At 47.9% G+C, this 20155-nt stretch overlaps 2 long non-coding RNA genes across 2 annotated transcripts; both read left to right on the top strand.

Moving 5' to 3' along the window:
- The first annotated feature begins 1100 nt into the window (after window positions 1-1100).
- On the top strand, window positions 1101-2634 carry LOC112938979 (uncharacterized). Its single transcript, XR_010741635.1, has 3 exons — window positions 1101-1342; window positions 1878-1959; window positions 2061-2634. It is a non-coding gene; the product is annotated as an uncharacterized lncRNA (long non-coding RNA).
- A 344-nt stretch (window positions 2635-2978) lies between these two features.
- On the top strand, window positions 2979-4251 carry LOC136356711 (uncharacterized). The gene is made up of 2 exons (XR_010741636.1): window positions 2979-3042; window positions 3660-4251. It is a non-coding gene; the product is annotated as an uncharacterized lncRNA (long non-coding RNA).
- Window positions 4252-20155: the final 15904 nt, after the last annotated feature.

Below are 20155 nucleotides of genomic sequence, written 5' to 3'. Positions count from 1 at the left end.
CGGTTGCTAGCTTCTTCTTTTCTCGTTTGGCCCAACGAAGAGGCCACACTTTTTCAGTTAACTCTCTCTCACCTTTCAGTCTAGGAACCGGAAGCGAATGAACTTGCTGCATCAGCGTTCATCCTAGCGTAGGAAGCACACATATATTGTGCCTGACCATCAGATCGAGCTATGGCTTGTGTCATGATGCGTCCTATTCCTATATATGAGACCAACGTTCGTTTGATCCTCTCCTCTTAGCAAACTAAGGTGAATGAAAGTTAAATGTGTTTCTGCATGCCCAGCAATCTGATACGATCGATGTCACATATATATATATTTATCTATAATATAAAAAGTACGAGTTCATCCACAATCCTACAATCTTTCGGATCTACAGTCGCGTGGGACCCACCTGTCATCCGGCTCAAAACAAACCGCACCATCCGCGCGGACCACGTCACGCACAAAAAAAAACGCCGATAAAAAAAAAGAACGCCAAAAAAAAAAAGCGCATCTAACCTCCGCCCTCCGCCATCCCCACGCGGCCACGCCGCTCACCCTACCCCGCCGCCGCCTCGGATCTTTGTTGGGTACAATATTTTCATTTGTTGGGAGGATAGTAAGGATCTGATAATGGCAATATACACCGAAACAGTGCATTGCGCTCAACATTTGTGCTCTATTTACAGAGTTATAAAGTAAACAATAGTAGTGATGCATCAATCATGAAATTCTCATAGCTGTATGGCATTGCATTTATATAGCAATCTGGTTAGATGTGCACTGACATTAACTTTACTCTTAATTATTTACTTGAATTAGCAAGGTGACTTAAGGTCATGTAGGTCAATCCTGTACATGTATATGGGGATTGTTGTTTGATGTTTTCTCATACATCCATATTTCAATTATATGTGGTCTATGCAAGCTCATATGGTTAATTAATTCTAACAATTCTTCCTACTGCCTGGCTGCTCTGATCTTTTCTTACTACATCGAGATACAATCAGATCATGACATGTCTCTTCTCTTCGTCCATTGCAAAAATTTTTTTGTGTGTGTTTGTTAATCACTTCATCTTTTTTCAGATTGTATTTATGCTTTTAATCACTCCATCTTCTGCCAAATTGTAAGTTCATACCTTTCATTTCATCTGGACCCTGTGAAAGGAACATGATTTCCTATCTAGATTTGTCTTTTTTAATTATTTTTTAACCTTTTTCTACTCAGTGTATTGATGGGTCAGATGGTGCATGGAAACAGGACGCGGTTCTATCCGCCAGTGAGGTGCCTGCCCTGCCAACTACTTAGGAGTGTGCCAGTATTCTACATGGTTGTCTCCTCCATGATCACTTAGCAGGTCAATTTCAACACTTGCCTCTCACAAAAACTAGATATATGATATTTTATCGACACCGGTAGTTGCTCGATGTTCTTGAAGAATAGCATGTCAAACTGAATAATCTAGCCAAGATCATCTAGCGATAGATTTATTAAGTTTGATGGTTACGATTTATAGTTTGCTTTTCCTATTAACTTATATGTGCTGTCAAATAAGCTTTAGTGATCGTCAACAAAAGCTATGTGTACCTCTGAAGCAAAGAGCACACCAGCTAGAGCTGATCATTTGTTTTTTAGGGTTTACTGTGTGAAAAGTCCAATAGAGATGTCAATTTTTATCTCCTGACTATCTATTGGCTATTGCTCTCTAGGGACAACATATATTGTTCAGAATTTTTTTGGTTGGTTCATCTTGTTTGCCATCAGATTCATTTGAGGTTTATCTATGCTTTGATGATGGCCAAAGAGGATCAGTTCCATTTCAGCCAAGCGATTATAGTTTTTTTTTCCTGTGCTTCATGTAAAATTTAATTATTATATTTGTTTCTTTACAGGAAAGTTATGAGATCATGAGGAGTGGCATGCCTAAGTTGACTCTCTTGAGCTTGATATGATGTCCTGAACATGCATGTTCAGGTGAGCAAAATTATACTTTAATGCACCAGTTTTGGAATTCAAACTCAAAGAAACTTGAAAACCCTGGTTGTAACTTCACTAAATAAATGTACTTATTTAAGGCATGAAGATTAACATCTTGACTTTAGTTCAATGATGGGTCATTGTCATTGACGATCACATGGTCCACAGAGGCCTTGGTGTCTTCGATCTGCCATGATTTCCAACAGGTTAAGCTTTGTCATCTCATCTTCTGAAATCTGAACATTTTTATCTCTGCATTTGTTTCTGATGGTTTAAACTTGGGTTTGGCACTGGACGATCTGGTTCTTGATCATTTGGTCATCATGTACTTCAAAACTTGCACATTTGGTATTGAATGTAGACTCAAAACAGGCTCTATATCTATGTTTGAAACTACCCAGTCCTAAAAATGCTTGTAATACATTACAACTATCTAATCCTAAAAATGCTTGTAGTACATAATTTAGAAATTAAGATGGTTCTTTTAGTATAAGGTGATGTCATCAGAATTGCTTCAGGAAGTACTTGCAAAGCTATTTATCAATTCAATCCTATGCTTATTGTAATCCAACAATCTTTTGATCATCAAAATGACCCTGGAAATATTATCCTTTTACTAAGTGCTGGGATTGAAGCAGGCGATATATATCCTTAACTTTATATTGGATTATCTCAATAAGGCCGGCCTACTGCTGGCCTTATCTTTAGTTGTTTACTACGGCTTGGTTGGAGGTTGGCCAAATAGAGTTGTTGCTTTCACGATTATTATTATTATGCCATTGCCTTGAAGGTATGCATCATGTATGGCCCGATTAACGCTGACACTATAATGTTTGCTGAATTTTCTTACGGTGCTCATATTTTGCACGTGACATTGAATCCGATATATTGCAGGGGCTCAGATTGGAGAGGTACATCGAAACAATTCAACAAGGATGATGTAACAACTTACAATATTTCTTGTTTCCTGCTTCTTATCTATGATATTCAGATGCTGATTAAATCAATTGTTTGGCAGGAATTATCAAGTCACCATGGTGTTTTACAATGTCAAATGGCAGATGTCCAAAAACTTCTCAGGTAATAAATAACTTGAGCTATATATCGAATTATATACTCTCAATGGATAAAAAATGCAACAAATATGCATAAATGACTAAATTCTTCTATTCAGTGCCGTATTCAGTAGTGGTTTGGTGGCATATGATCTTAAAAGGACCCTTTAACACATATATATTGCATTGATGTCAGAAATCATTGTCGATTCTCATATATAATAGCCAGAAAAGGGAATTAATTGAGTGACCCATATAACAACATTACATGTCCTTCAGTTATTGGATCAACCACACGAAGGTTAACAATATTGACCATATAAGAGGAATTTAAAAGAGTATTTGAATCACATCGTAATTCATAAGGAATATACTATTTGTTAACCTTCTAATTACCTTTGATTGATCATGTTGCCTGATTCACTACATAATATTTGGAGTGTTAATGCCAATTCATATAGTGCTTTGCTATCACTATTTCAGTAGTGTATATACTGTTAAGCAAAATAATTTCATTTTGCAACTTGTATATATATATATCTCTACATGAGGACTTTGCTAAGCAACATCTGAGGGGCCTACAATGAGTTGTTGCTTGCGTAAGAAGTTTCAGCATCGAAATTCATAATATGTGCACTGCAGGTCTGAGGTTCAAATATCTGACCAAAGTACTACCCCCCTTGACAGATTCAGTTCCAGAATGAGACACATTAACAGGTGACGGAACACACTGTCGTGGTTCCATAGCGGTTACGTGCAGAGGGCAAGCAGCTTATGAAGCCATGCCTTGTTTCATCAGAGGTGAGATTGAGCTAAAGGTGATGAATTTAGAAACTTCAGTAGCTGGCATCAACTGAACTTACTAGCAAATGCTTAATTCTGAAACCTGACAAGATCTCAGGAACTAACAAAAGAAAATCCAGTCTTTACGCACCGACGTTGGGTGTTCAGTGAGCAGGGCGTTGCAGAGCTACCAGGGCTACTTCAGCATGAGGAAGCAGTCAGCCAACAGCGTCGGCAGCAAGCACAGGCTGAAAATGAGAATGTTAATCTAATTAAATCAAAAAATTAGTTCATGTTATGCCATTCATTTAGTGTAGTTATAGTTTGTCCTTGTGTATGCTTATACTGCCATCGGCGATCGGCCAATCTATGCCATTAGGATATGCATGTAAGAACTCAGAAGTGGTGTGCGACTGTCTATTATCCATTGAAAATCGCTTGATTTTTTTCACACAAAATAAGCGTCTGATAGATAAATGGTCTCTGATTTTTTTTAGCCTCTGTAAGTTGTAATATTTGTAAAATAATGAATGGATACTTGAAAACTGATGTTTGACATTGTTTCGGTGTAAATGAATTGGAGTTCAAGTTTACAAAGAATTATGTTCAAATCGAACATTCCAACGTGTTTCAGCAATTTAAAACAATCTCAACCTTTTTTAGAGCTATATGGAATAATCACATATTTACGAATACACATATTTTTGTTAGTACCAAGACTGAATACTCTTTCAAAATTAACTCCATTCAATAGTATCGACGTGCCTTGCACGTGCACGCTCACTAATAGTGACTAAAAATTCAGTGCTACACCAATCCTCCCTTTTTGTTGGTTAATTACTTACCGAACGGGTGGGTGGGTGCTACATTGTTTACTTATTATTACCATTTGGATTAGCAACCCAGTGACTAAATTGTTAAAACAAAGATAGGGAAGAATGGGAGACAATTTGTGCGTGTGGTGTATTATATGGATTTAAGTTAGATACAAGAGGGGACTATTTTACAAATTAACCAAAATATCGGCAAGGTTAACGTACTGCATACCATGTAACTGTGCGAACGCATAACAAAAATTACCGCTGATGCAATTGCTTATTTCTCACCAAATAGAAGAGGTATGTACATAAATGTTTATATTTAATACTTCTCTATCAACAAAAGCTCATCAACAACTAGGTTGTAGCCTTGTAGGCAGATGGCGCAGTGATCAATGAAAAGGTTGTGCCTCTCCTGATCTCATTTTGGTTCGGCAGTGCTTAAGAACCCCCAAACCAGATTACCCAGAGAAGTGATACGGATGGCTGTCTTATCGATGACACATGTAAATTCATACATTATGCTACACTACAGATAACCTAGTATTACGAGTGTAAGTAGCTAATCTACGAAATCCACTTATAAATCAAAATAAGCCGTAAATCTGTTTATTTTGATCTATAAGTGGGTTTGCGGCTTACCATTTACACCCGTACCTAGCATGGCCACATAGAGCTCGCCGTACTTTACACTGTTCGGCCGACGAGACATATATCAACTGGCATACGTAGGAACCTGCAGTCCTGGTTCGATTAGCATGGTCGAACAAAATTTTGATTCGTTGGCTGCAATGTGTGACATCGATCGTGGGACCAACGGCTGCATACCACCTTTTCGTTGTTGAGTTTGAGTCTTCTTTTGTGATCGATTTTTGCTCTGATACGTACAGTTGGTCGGTTGCTACAGTGTGTTGTATTTTTTTTTTATCAAACATGGTTCGATTTTACTCATATACTGGAGATGCTCGTATCACCATGCAAGGCTAGCAAGGCATGTCCCTTTACGACGGCGTAGCCACCTCGGATCCTAGATAGTGTGCCCGGACGACATGTTGTTCCGGAGAGTTGTTGCTGATCTCACTCGCTCCTGGTTGTCCCTTAGGTTGGTTTAATCGATCTATGTCTCGGCTCGTGTTCCTGATGCGTCCAATACCCAGTAGATCACTGCATGATCCTTGTCAGCTCCCTAGCTTACACACTTCTCCTGCTAGCAGACCGAAAGAAATTGGATGCACTACTACAAAACATCAAATAAGTGTCGCCACTATAGGTGCCTTTTCCCACCTCCACGGGTTAAAATCGCAAAAAACCGACACCTTTAAGTAATTATAGGTGTCGATTCTAAATAAAAACCGGCACATATTATATTTTATACCGTTTTTTTTAAAAACGGAACCTTTAATATTAAAAACCAGCACCTATTATAAATTATAGGTTCCTTTTAAACTGAGCCGAGCCGAGGAGCGGATAAGACCGAGGGAGAGGATAAGACCGAGTCGCTGAGCCCCTCTCTCTCGGTCTCATCGCTTCACATCCGCCTCTCTCTCTCTCTCGCTCTCATCCAATCCCGCGCCTCTCTCTCTCTCTCCCCACGGGCGGCGGGCGGTGCCCTCCCCTCCGCCGCCGCTGCCGCCTCTGCGGCGGTGGCGGCGGGAGGCGGCAGTGGCTACGAGAGGCGGTGGGAGGAACCCTCCCTTTCGCCAGATCCGGGGAGGGGCGGCACATGAGGCCGGTCATGTCATCTGTATTCTCCCTCTGTTAAAGAAACACTTAATCTTGAGTTTGTATCTGGAGATAATGTATGTCCAGATTTAAACCTAAAATTAGGTGGCAGCAGCGGGAGGTGGCATGCGGCGGGAGGGGAGGTGGTGGCGGCCCGACGGCGGGTCGAGAGGCAGTGGCGGCGCCCTCCCTGTTCTTCAATGTTCTTCAATGATTTCTGTGTTAGTGACAGATCTCTGTGATGTTCTTCAATGTTTCTTGTTCTGTGATGTGTTTGATTGGGGATTGAGGATTGTGAATGATTTGGGAGTTGGGGATTGTGATTGTGATTCATCGCAGGGTGGATGAGCTTCAAGTCTTTTTTTCGGCTCGATTCAGTAACTTTTTCTATAGATGTCCGTAGATATATTATTTGCTTGATTCCGAGTCCGTATGAGAAAGTTACGCCTGTTTTAATAAATGACACCCATTTTCGGTAGATATTTAGAAAATTCTAGATGTCACATATTTTGTTTATTTGAGTTTATTTTTTCCATGGTTGGTTCTTATGTGCTCCTAAGTGTGAAAATAAATATAAAAATGTTGGATATCTCTCTCTTCTACACTATAGAGGACAAGGGAGGAGAAAAATGGTGGCGCTGGGGTGGGGGGGGGGGAGGCCCCAACCACATTGGCGCGCTCCCCATGCCACCTCAGCACCGCCCCGCCACATCGGTAGGAGGACGGCGCCAGCCACTCTGACGTCTAAAAAGGACCATTTCTACGTTAAGTTTTTTCAGAGGTATATTTGCGAAATAAATATTTCAAAAGAAGCAAATTGTGAAAAATCCTGCGCATGAAATCTCTAATCTAATCCGGATGATCGATACGATTAAGCTACTAATAATTTAGTGTGGTATCATGGGCATGACACGGATCTCAAGGAAAATCATTGGCTGAAAAAACGTGCGAGATTGAGAAAGAAAATTGTGGAGAGATGTTTAGCAATATCGGCATCGGTAACTGATTCTTTAGCTTTGATATTTGTCATACAAGGAATGACGGAAAGCAGGTCGTATAGGCCGTGGCAAAGAAGGCGAGACAAGCTATATTCTAGTCCATTAATTAGTTGCCTCAGCTTGTTTCCGCACATCCAAAAGCTAACCCAAGGCAAAAACGAGCCAATTGTTCCCATTTCTCTTCATCCCATCAGCGAGCCTATCATGCTAAGCTCGTTACGGTATTATCAGAACTGGTTGAGTTGAGCATAGGCGATGAGAAAAAAACACACGAGTGCCATGTCGGTGAGATGCGCATCTATGGCGTCCTAATTGCGTCGGATCCTAGCCGTCGCCGTGTCCGGGTGACCTGCTGCTCCGACGAGCTGTAGCTTGGCTTACCCACTCCCGTTGGTTGTCCCTTAGGGTGGTTTAATCCATGTTTCGGCTCGAGTTCCTGATGCGTCCAATCCCCAGGAGATCATGTCTTCTGATCTTCATCAGACAGCTGGAAGAAATTGGATGGAATTGAAGTTGATTCTGTCCCAATTTCACATGAAGTCTCTTATATATATATATTTATCGTCATTGGTTGGATTAAGACGTTGCAACGGAAATTCAATGCTACACCAACCCATTTGCTGGTTAATTAATTACTTATCACTGGTGGAGAAACCCTTTGTAGTCCCGGTTCGTAACCCCCCTTTAGTCCCGGTTTCCAAACCGGGAGTACCAATCCGGGACTAAAGATCGCTATCTTTAGTCCCGGGTGAAATAACCGGGAGTAAAGATCGATCTTTAGTCCCGGTTGGTAACACCAACCGGGACTAAAGATCGAGCTGACCTTTTTTTTTTGCATGCCCCTGTTGCTGCATGGTTTATATATATATATATATATATATATATATATATATATATATATATAAACCATGCATATATATGTTTCAATACATATATATGCATACATATATATATATGTATATATATATTATATTATATTATATTATATGTATATACATGCATAATATATATGTATTTATACATATATATGTTATGCAAATGCATATGTATATAGATATATATATGAACAAAATATATTTACATTATAGAAAATGTGTACACATGCATATAGAAACATATGTAGTCATGTATTAATTACAATCCATTATATGTCCTAGCTAGCTACGATTTCGACGTAGTAGTACTCGCTGCTAGCTCAGAAGCTAAGGACCGGTGAATTGTGTTTCCGTCGTAGTAGAATTCACCCTTGGGATCAAGGATTTCTTCGTTGATGAATCCCATGAGTTGTTCTTGAACCGCCGCGATAAATTCCTTGTGTGTGGTTAGGTTATCCCTCATGCGAATAAACTACATGAATGTATGAAATTGATTAGTAATTAAACAAGAAATCGCTACGTAATGAAATTTTGAATTTATTTGTACGTACATCGAGCTCTCTTGTGGTGATGATTTGGTCTGCAAGGCAGTGGCAATACTCGCACACGTAATAGCCGCACAAGTTAGTTCCTTGCTTTTGCTTTGCGCACTACAAATAAATGACAAACAACGAGAGATCTAATTAATATACACTTGTATGTATTTGAATCGGAGAAATATAAATGTAGAGCATGTGTACTCACAGGAAATTTGAACTTCCGCCTAAGTCTTTCTCTCCATTTGCCGCGGACCAAATGACGGAACCGATACCAAGCCCTACATGGAGTTTAAAGCTATGATTCATAGTAGCAATTAACATAACAAGATTTTCTTAATTAACAAAGGAACTTATGACGGTACCTGTCTATAAGTTCGAAAACCTTGTCAAACGTAGACTCTTTTTTATCCATTGAGTCATATACGTTGACGGTGCAGGCCTCCAGGTCGATGAGTAAAAGCACCCAGTGGAATCTGCAATGTGCGTGGGATGCATTACATATGAAACACTTAGCAAGTTCGTACGGGAATGAAATTTGGTATGTAGGAAGACAGTAAAATTAAACTAACTCTGTGTTGTATGGCAACAGTATGAACGTCTTGTAATGCTGCGCCTTCAGGAGATGGACGAGATTGTCCTCTGTTTCTTGTGGATATTGGTCGAGCATTGCGACGTTTACTTTCCGAGGGTCGATGAATCCAGTATCGAAAACCCTCCGCCGTCGGGCCCTTTGAATCTCCATTCTACAACGATAAAAGGGAGTATATTATTTTCTATGGTCTACTTATATACAAGGACCTAATTAATTAAAGGAGACGTATAGTAAGAAATCTAACTGAACGATATACTTACAAAATCCAGCAACTCATAATAGAGACGTCGAGGGCGTCCAGCTGGTATAGTTCGTAGATTCCCCTGAAATTGATCCAGAGAATGTCATCTCCTTGCAAGAAGTCCGTGTCCCTGATCCTCGCTCCGATCATCTCTCTACCGGTGGCGCTCATCTCCATGTACAGCTGATGGAACTTGTACATTTGTGTGGGTAGGGACTGCAGCAGCTCAGGCTTGACAAGCGGTTTACCGAGTTCGTACATGTATTTCACTTCCGCCTTTTCGATTGGTGCGACTTCTAGCAATTGATCCGTAGTTAGACCGGTGTCAGTAATAAATTGTTCTATCGTCATTTCTTTACCGGTCACCAACGGCTCGATCTCCTGGTTTGGTTGCTCTCCAAGCTGAGGGACTGGTTTGGACTTTCCAGAAGATGCTTTCTTCAGCGTTCGCTCATAGTCCGATAGCTTGATGGCCTCCTTGACAGATGCAGACATACCCCTGAAGAAGTTCCTGACACTGGGGTCTATAGGAATCTTCTTTTCTGGACTTCGAGGCTTGAATTGTCTCTTGACTTCTGATGCAACGTAAGCGTCAAGCTCCTCTTGCGTGCAATCGTACCCCGGGTCCTTGTTCTTGGCGGCGTCAACTTTCGCCTTCTTTGTTGCCCTTGTGTGGGCAAGCGGTGGAGCTGGGGGGGCCCTTGACTTTGAAGGTGCCGGAAGAGGAGCTTGCGGGGGAGTAGGTGTAGGAGCACGAGGAGGAGTCGGTGCAGGATCCTGAGGAGGAGTCGATGCTGGAGCCTGCGGTGGAGACGGTGCTGGCGGAGCATGAGGAGGAGACGGTGCAGGATCCTGAGGAGGAGATGGCGGAGCCGGAGGAGATGGTGCACGAGACGCCGCTTGTCGCCCAGGGAGGATGATGTACCGCCTGCGCCATAGAATAATGGCATGGCATGTGTCTCGTAGATGCGTCTCACCGTCTCCTGCAGGGTAATCCAGCTCGAGGTCCTCGTACGCGCCTTCGACCAACTCAACTTTGACCTTGGAGTATCCTGCTGGAATCGGCCTGCAGTGGTAAGTACCTGAAGGGTCCGTTGGGATGGCCATGCCCGACGCCACCTTCATGTTGTGAGAGATTATTTATTAGTAATCAACATATATAAGCAGCAACTAGCGGAATGGCTAAATCTTACCTTTATTGATAAGTTCTTGAAAGGAATATGCAGCTCACATGGTGTCCGCTGAGTGATGTCATCAACGGGACATGTCGATTCGTCCTGTGTTTGTATGGCGTCCATGCTCTGTGATCCTACCTGCCCCGTTGAGGCGCAGCTGCTACGGTTTCCTGACGGGCTCACCATTGCAGGAGGAATGGTCGGCTGGGGATCATGGGACCGATGTGCGGCCATGCGTTCATCAACCTTCCTTGCCACCTCCTCTTGCATGTTGAGTTCGTAGCTCGATACCCGGAACTCTAGGTCTGCAATCTTCGCCTCGGTATCTCTCTTGCTCCTCATCCGACTCCTGTACGTGTGGATGTCCTCCTTGAAACCAATCTTCCAAAGAATCACCCCTTTCCCTCGAGTTCGTCCTGGATGCTCTGGAGTCTGCAGGGCGAGTGTCAGCTCGTCCCTATCTCTGTCTGGTCGGAACGTGCCCTGAGAGGAGGCTTCCACTGCATCTGTTAGTTGTCGCGCAGCCTCTTGTATCTGATAGCCGAAGACCAGTGAGCCATCAGCTGGGTTGAGCGTTCCACCGTGAGCATAGTACCAGAACTTCGATCGTTCCGGCCAATTGGCTGTTGCCGGTTCGATACCCCTCTCAATCATGCTAGCCTCCATCTGCTCCCACTTCGGCATCGCGACGCTATAGCCTCCTGACCCCAAGTGGTGATGGTACTTCTTCTTGGCGGCATTTTCTTTGTTTCTTTCCATCATCGCCTGCCCTTGTTCACCTATCTTATATGCAACGAACTCGTCCCAGTGATCCCTTAGCTTTGGGAATGTGTCGAAGTTCGGTGTCTGCCCCTTCAGTATATACTTCTGGTACAGATCTCCCTTGAAGCTCTGAAACTGTTCTGCCATTTTCTTCAGAGTCCACCTTTTCACTTTGTCCTCTGTACCCGCAGGAAGGGTGAATGTCTCGAGCATTGTGGTCCACAGCATCTCTTTCTCCGAATCTAGGACAAAGCTCTCATGATCTCCGCGTGCCCTTGTTCTTCGCCAGTACACCGTACTGACAGGCACGTTATCCCGCACAACCCAACCGCTGTGACGTACATAGTTCTTGGCGGCTTCGGCCGGGGCACTAGGACGTCCATCTTCTTCCACTTCCGTTATGATGTGCCGACCCTCAAGCTTCTTCGCTGCACCTCGTTGCCCGCGTGCCCTCTTCTGTCCAACGGAGGGTTGACTACCACTAGCCTCCTCCTCCTGGTTCCCCTCCACATCCCTTTCCACGTGCCCCTGCTGGTTCCCCTCCGCATCCCTCTCCACGTTCCCTTCCTCGTTCAAGTACTGGTTTGGATCCTCGTTCCCCTCTTCTTCATTCCAGTACTGGCTGCTTCCCTCCGCGATTGTATCGTACAATATCTGTTCCTCATCGCGGTCAGCCATCTGTTGATACAAGAAACATCTGCTAAGTCACGAGACATTTATGTTTTAACAATCTAAGTCATGTATGCTAAGTGTAAATGTCGTACATTAGAACCCTACACAACCTTACGTGCTAAGTCTAATTACAAATCGTGATATAAGCTAAGTCTAGGTGACGTATATTATACAACCCTAGCTAGTAAATAATTATATACTAAGTCTAATTACAAATAAAATAATCTTATATTAAAACTCAAATAATATTACATGCTAAGACTAAAATAGTCATGTATATGCTAAGTGTTTCGTGCGTATATGCTAAGTCTAATTAAGACTACAATAGTCAATTGCTACTTGTCGCACCAATTCCGTAGTCAATAATTACATACCAAGTCTAATTACAAATAAAGTAATATTATATTAAAACTCAAATAATATTACATGCTAAGACTAAAATAGTAATGTATGCTAAGTGTTTCGTGCGTATATGCTAAGTCTAATTAAGACTACAATAGTCAATTGCTAGGAGTCGCACCAATTCCGTAGTCAATAATGTCATACTAAGTCTAATTTGCAATAAAATAATCTTATATTAAAACTCAAATAATATTAGAACACTACACAATCTTATATGATAAGTCTAATTACAGGTCTAATAATCTTAATTAATTGCATTACAAATATAACAATCATTTATATTATTACGTCACTTGCCTGCTCCAATTCCTTCTAGGGCTAGCTCTTCCACTCAGGCTTGACGGACGACTCCGACAACACGTCTTTTCTGCAAGATACAAAAAAATGTATTAGGATAAATGCGAAGTAACATATATATACATATATATATATATATATACATATATATATATATACATATATATATATATATATATATATATATATATACATATATATATATACATATATATATATATACATATATATATACATATATATATATATACATATATATATATACATATATATATACATATATATATACATATATATATTGTCGGTGATATGGGACCGGGAGTATTGCGCCCGGAGGCTTGAGGCAGATTGAATCGCCCACGTGGCCTGGCACCTTCGGGGACGTCGGGCCCGAGGGTGAGGTGTCCGCCCTCCTCCTGATTTCCCCGAGGGGGGGGTCGGGTTGCCCCTGCCCCGGCCCCGAGGGCCAAGGTGCCCCGACCCCTTGTGGGGTTTGCACTATGTACATAGGTTGGGTGAACACGGTAGGGCTCACCTAACCGCATTTATTGCGGTCTGGTCAAGCGTGTCACGCTGCATGCAGCGCAATGCAGCGCGCTCTTTTATCCGGTCTGTGACCAGTCACAGACCGGTCAGATCAACGGTTAGGTGGCGACTGGCGGTCTGACGCACGCCTCGCCCCGTTCCGTCAAGACGAGAGCCTCTAGGCACACGTCTCCAGCCGGAGCTAGCGTGTTACCTCTTAGAGATGGCACGTTAGCCCTGGTTAGATGAATACCAGGCTTCATCCCAACCATTACAGGCAAGATGCTACAAAAAGAAGGGTGATCATGCAGATCGCTGAACTGACGCATAGAGGACAAGAATGACCGATCTGTGACCGGTCTGACACTGGTCGCGTCAGCAACAGACAGCCACGATCCCACGTTGCGCCTGTCTCCGCCGGGAGTGGAGGTAGGTGTGGGCTGTCCCATCGAAGTGTCATTCGGACGGCAACCATACCAATCTCCGTCCATAAAGAGAAGAAAAGTCCAGTTTGGAAAGAAAAGGGTACATGTGGTATCCCCTTAAGATATAAAAGGAGGACCATGCCCACAAAGAGAGGGGACTGGATTTTCCCGGGAGAGGAGAGGGCTGGTTGATATTTTGTAACTTGCTCTTACACAGATCCACCAAAAACACAGGAGTAGGGTATTACGCTTCCCAGCGGCCCGAACCTGTATACATCGTCCGTGTCTCGCGTTTCTTCCTGGCACGCGATCTTTCCACATACAGAGAGAGCTTGAGATCTCACCCTAAGCCCCCGGCCGAACTGGCAAAGGGGGGCCTGCGCGGTCTCCCGGTGAGGAGCCACGAGCTCCGTCATCTGGCGCGCCAGGTAGGGGGCTCAGCGTGTGTTTTCTGAGCTCTCATACTCTTCCGTGTGCGCCAAGTTTCCCTTGTTCAGCCTAATGGCCGAGCAAGCAAAGGCGCACGACCTCTCTCCGAGTGTGAGCGGCGACGACGGGGAGCCAAACCCACGCCGTCGAGCTCGTACGCCCCCACCTCCTCCACAACAAAATCCTAAGCAGGGGGAGGCGCTCGAGAGGGTCGAAAAATCCGCAGCATCGCCAGTCGCGGGTGGTGCAGAAGAACGGCGAGATGGGGAGCGTCGCCTCCTCGTCTACGGCGACGGCAGCACGCCTCAAGGCGCACTTCGGGCTGTTGGCGCGCTCCTACGTCACCCGCCCATCGTCCCTGACCCGGAGTCTCCGGCCCAGCGATGGCTGGACGACGTGGCCAACTTGGTCATGACGGCACAGCAGCGCCTGGGTGCTGGTGGACGGTCCGCCACCACCAGGACCTCCGGCGCCGCCACCACCGGCTCTGTGTCATCAAGGCGGAGGGCGCGGCGAGCGGCGGCTGCTGCACGCCATTCGGCTACCACTCCCTCGTCGGCGCCTCCGACTCGGGAGGATCAGCATGAAGAGCCGGATGCCCGCCTCGACATCGAGCGCCGACGTAGTGATCGGCGTGCTCCCCGCGCAACGGAGGGTGCCTCTTCGTCCAGGGTGTCACCTCGACATGGACGTGAGGACCAGCCCTCCGTGCCCCCGGTTGGTGGTGTTGGCTGTAGAGCCTTTGTGGCGAGTCTTCGGAATGTCCGTTGGCCCCCAAGGTTCCGGCCCACCATCACCGAGAAGTATGATGGGAGCGTCAACCCCACCGAGTTTCTCCAGGTCTATACGACCGGGATCGAGGCCGCTGGGGGAGACGACAGGGTCATGGCGAATTTCTTTCCCATGGCCCTGAAGGGACAGGCGCGGGGTTGGCTAATGAACCTGCCACCCGCGTCGGTCCACTCCTGGGAGGATCTGTGCCAGCAGTTCACCATGAACTTTCAAGGCACCTATCCACGCCCAGGTGAAGAAGCGGACTTGCACGCAGTACAGCGAGGGGATGATGAATCCCTTCGCTCGTACATTCAGCGTTTCTGCCAAGTCCGCAATACTATACCTTGCATCCCTGCACACGCGGTGATCTACGCGTTCAGGGGGGGTGTGCGGCACAACCGCATGTTCGAAAAGATTGCCTCCAAAGAGCCCCAGACTACCGCAGAACTTTTTCAGCTCGCGGACCGAGTGGCTCGTAAGGAGGAGGCCTGGACCTGGAACCCCTCCGGTTCCGGTGTGGCAGCTTCGGCCGCCCCCGGATCCGCCGCTCAGACAGGGTGGCGTGACAGGAGGAGGAAGAAAAGGTCGGTCCATTCCGGCGACGAGGGTCACGTCCTCGCCGTCGAGGGCGCTCCGCGGGCCACCCGAAAGGGGAGGCCTGCGAGCGACAAAAAGAAAGAGGCTGGTACTCCCAGCAGGGAGCGCCCAGCCAGCAAGTGGTGCTCCGTCCACAACACCTCCCTCCACGATCTCGCGGACTGTCGCGCAGTCAAAAACTTGGCTGAGCGAACGAGGAAGTGGGAGGAGGACAGGAGGCAGGAACGCCGTGAGGGCAAGTCCGCGGCAGTTCCCTCCGGTAAACGGCGAAGTGAGGCCAAACAGAAGGCCCCCGCCGTTGACATCGATGACGGTGATGATGACCTAGGTTTCCAAGAACCTGGGGCCACCATTGCCACTGTCGACGGGGGAGCGTGTGCTCACGTTTCTCGCCGGAGTTTCAAGGCCATGAGGCGAGAGCTTCTCGCCGCGGCCCCTACTCATGAGGCGACGCGTCGGGCGCGGTGGTCGGAGGTGGCCCTCACCTTTGACCAGACCGACCACCCACCGTGCGTTGCCCGGGGAGGGCAGATTGCGATGGTAGTTTCCCCCACCATCTGCAATGTGAAGTTGGGGCGTGTCCTCATATATGGAGGAGCGGCTCTCAACATCCTTTCCCCCGCGGCCTTTGATGCTATCAAGGCCCCGGGGATGGTGCTCCAGCCGTCTCAACCGATCATCGGTGTGACGCCGGGGCACACATGGCCGTTAGGTCACATCGACCTACCGGTCACCTTTGGTGGATCAGCCAACTTCCGCACGGAGCGGGTGAACTTCGATGTGGCGGACCTCAGTCTGCCCTACAACGCGGTCCTGGGGAGGCCCGCGTTGGTGAAGTTTATGGCGGCGGTCCACTACGCCTACCTCCAGATGAAGATGTCGGGCCCCGGTGGCCCCATCTCTGTCCGTGGCGACCTTAAAGTCGCGCTCGCTTGCATGGAGCAGCGCGCGGACCACCTCGCTGCTGCGACCAAGCCCGAGGGTGGTGACGAGAGGCTTGGCACCTCCGCCCCCACCGCCCCGAGGCAGCGGATTGCCACATGCGACGAGGTCCCGGTCAAGGAGGTTGCCTTGGGCGACGGCCCATCCAAGACCACACGGATCGGTGGTCTTCTGGATGGCAAATAGGAAGACGCGCTCGTCTCCTTCCTGCGGGCAAACGCTGACGTCTTCGCATGGAGACCAGCGGACATGCCCGGGGTCCCCAGGGAGGTGATTGAGCACCGTCTCGCCGTGCGGCCGGGCGCAAGGCCGGTCCGGCAGAATGTACGGCGGCAGGCCCCGGAACGTCAAGCCTTCATCCGCGAGGAGGTGGCGAGACTTCTGGAGGCCGGATTCATCCGTGAAGTCATCCATCCGGAGTGGCTGGCGAACCCGGTGGTCGTTCCCAAGGCGAACGGCAAGCTTCGGATGTGCATCGACTACACCGACCTTAACAAGGCATGTCCTAAGGATCCTTACCCCCTGCCTCGCATAGATCAGATCGTCGACTCCACTGCGGGGTGCGACCTTTTGTGTTTTCTAGATGCATACTCTGGTTACCATCAGATTCGCATGGCTAGGGAGGATGAGGAGAAAACTGCGTTCATTACCCCCGTAGGAACCTATTGTTATACATCAATGCCCTTCGGGTTAAAGAATGCAGGTCCTACTTTTCAACGTACTACTCGAATTTCTTTGGGTAGCCAAATAGGACGTAATGTTGAGGCTTATGTCGATGACTTGGTTGTAAAAACGCGCAACCAAGAAACTTTACTTTCAGATCTAGTGGAAACTTTTGAGAACCTCCGCTCCGCCCGCATAAAGCTGAACCCCGATAAGTGTGTGTTTGGTGTACCTGCGGGCAAGCTTCTCGGGTTCTTGGTCTCTGCCCGAGGCATTGAGGCCAACCCCGAGAAGATTCGAGCTATCGAGCGGATGCGCCCCCCCAGCAAACTTAGGGATGTGCAATGCGTCACCGGTTGCATGGCCGCCCTAAGTCGTTTCATATCAAGGCTGGGAGAGAAGGCGCTACCCTTGTTTAAGCTCCTCAAGCGCTCGGGGCCGTTTACTTGGACGGAGGAAGCTGAACATGCCCTCACTCAGTTAAAGGCATATCTCAGCTCTCCCCCGGTTCTAGTCGCCCCGGAGCCAAATGAGCCCCTGCTACTTTACTTAGCGGCGACCCCCCAAGTAGTTAGTGCAGCGTTGGTTGTGGAGCGCGATGAAGACAATCCTCATTTCGTGCACCCCCATTCTGTGCTAACTTGGCCCGGGAGCGAGCGGGGAGGAGAGGCCCCCGAGTCGGACGGTGGCCTACGGCCCCTGACGACCGGAGCCGGCCCTCTGCCCGCTTGTCAGACGGTGCTAGGTGCCCCCGACCCTCAGGAGGGCCCCAAGGCCACTGCGGGAAGGCCGCACTTAACGCCCTTTGACCCCGAGGCTAACCCTGTGCTGACTCGACCCGGGAAAGAGCAGGGAGAAGAGGCCCCCGAGCCGAACGGAGGCCAGAGGCCCCTGACGACCGGAGTTGGCCCTTTGCCCGCTTGTCCGACGATGCCAGGAGCCCCCGACCCCCAGGACGGCCCCGAGGCCACTGAGGGAAGGCCGCCCCTTTCATCCTCCGACCCCGAGGTCATCGGCACAGAAGACAAGTGCGCCCCGAAAGGCCACTTGAACGAAGAACGCCCCGGGGATACGGCCCCTAGCAGAGAGGATCGGCCCCACCGAAGGGTGCAGCGGCCTGTCTACTTTGTTAGTGAGGCCCTCCGGGACGCTAAGACCCGATACCCTCAGGCCCAGAAGATGCTTTACGCTATTCTGATGGCCTCGAGGAAACTGCGCCATTATTTTCAGGCACATAGGGTCACTGTGGTTACGTCTTACCCCCTCGATCAAATCTTGCATAATCGAGAGGGTACAGGACGGGTGGTAAAATGGGCAATCGAGCTTTCTGAATTCGATCTGCACTTTGAACCACGCCACGCTATCAAGAGCCAGGCCCTCGCCGATTTTGTGGCAGAGTGGACCCCGGCTCCAGAGACCGTCTCAATCCCCGAGGCCAGCACGAACCCCTCGCAGCTGCCTCACACCACCCACTGGGTAATGCAGTTCGATGGTTCTCTGTCCCTCCAGGGTGCCGGTGCGGGGGTCACGTTGACCTCCCCGACCGGAGACGTCCTTAGATATCTGGTCCGCCTCGACTTTCGAGCGACCAATAATATGGCAGAGTACGAGGGACTCCTTGCCGGACTCAGGGTGGCAGCCGGACTGGGGATTCGCCGTCTCCTGGTGTTAGGCGATTCCCAGCTGGTCGTTAACCAGGTCTGTAAGGAGTACCGGTGCTCTGACCCGCAAATGGACGCCTATGTACGCCAAGTGCGGCGTATGGAGCGCCATTTTGACGGGATAGAGCTTCGGCATGTGCCCAGACGGGATAACATGATAGCCGACGAACTCTCACGGCTCGCGTCCTCGCGAGCCCAGACCCCACCGGGCGCCTTTGAAGAAAGGCTTACCCAGCCGTCGGCGCGACCCGACCCCTTAGGGGAGACGGATGCGCCTGACCGGCCCCCGAGGCCCGTCGGAGTCCAGGCCTCGGGACCCGAAGGGAGCGCTCCAAGCTCCCTTAGATTGATTGCTTGGATCTCTGAGATCCAAACATACCTCACAGATAAGACTCTACCTGAGGACCGCGAAGGGAGTGAACGCGTACAACGCATTTCCAAACGCTATGTGCTGGTAGAAGGGACCCTCTATCGGCGCGCGGCTAACGGAATCCTCCTGAAGTGCATTCCTCAGGAACAAGGCGTTGAGCTTCTTGCTGACATCCATGAGGGCGAGTGCGGAGCCCATTCCGCCTCGCGCACCCTGGTTGGCAAGGCCTTTCGTCAAGGATTTTATTGGCCGACAGCTCTCAATGATGCAGTCGATCTGGTCCGGCGATGCAGAGCGTGTCAGTTCCACGCCAAGCAAATCCATCAGCCGGCCCAGGCCCTGCAGATCATACCACTGTCATGGCCATTTGCTGTCTGGGGGCTTGATATCCTGGGACCGTTCAAACGGGCCCCGGGCGGGTTTGAGTATCTGTATGTTGCGATCGACAAGTTCACTAAGTGGCCCGAGGCTTATCCGGTTGTCAAGATCGATAAGCACTCTGCTCTTAAATTCATTAAGGGCATCACGGCCCGTTTTGGAGTGCCTAACCGTATTATTACGGATAATGGCACCCAATTCACTAGTGAACTCTTCGGCGACTACTGCGAAGACATGGGCATCAAGCTCTGCTTCGCCTCACCTGCCCACCCCAGAAGCAATGGCCAAGTGGAGCGCGCCAATGCAGAAATCCTCAAAGGCCTTAAAACCAAGACCTTCAATATTCTCAAGAAGCACGGCGATTCATGGATCGAGGAGTTGCCAGCGGTGCTCTGGGCAAACCGAACCACACCAAGCCGAGCGACCGGGGAAACGCCTTTCTTCCTCGTCTACGGCGCAGAAGCGGTTCTCCCATCCGAGCTCACCCTGAGGTCTCCT

The sequence above is a fragment of the Oryza sativa genome, chromosome 5 (assembly GCF_034140825.1).
Source record: "Oryza sativa Japonica Group chromosome 5, ASM3414082v1".
In the NCBI taxonomy this organism is placed as follows: Eukaryota; Viridiplantae; Streptophyta; class Magnoliopsida; order Poales; family Poaceae; genus Oryza; species Oryza sativa.
This window is presented reverse-complemented; position numbering and strand designations above follow the sequence as displayed.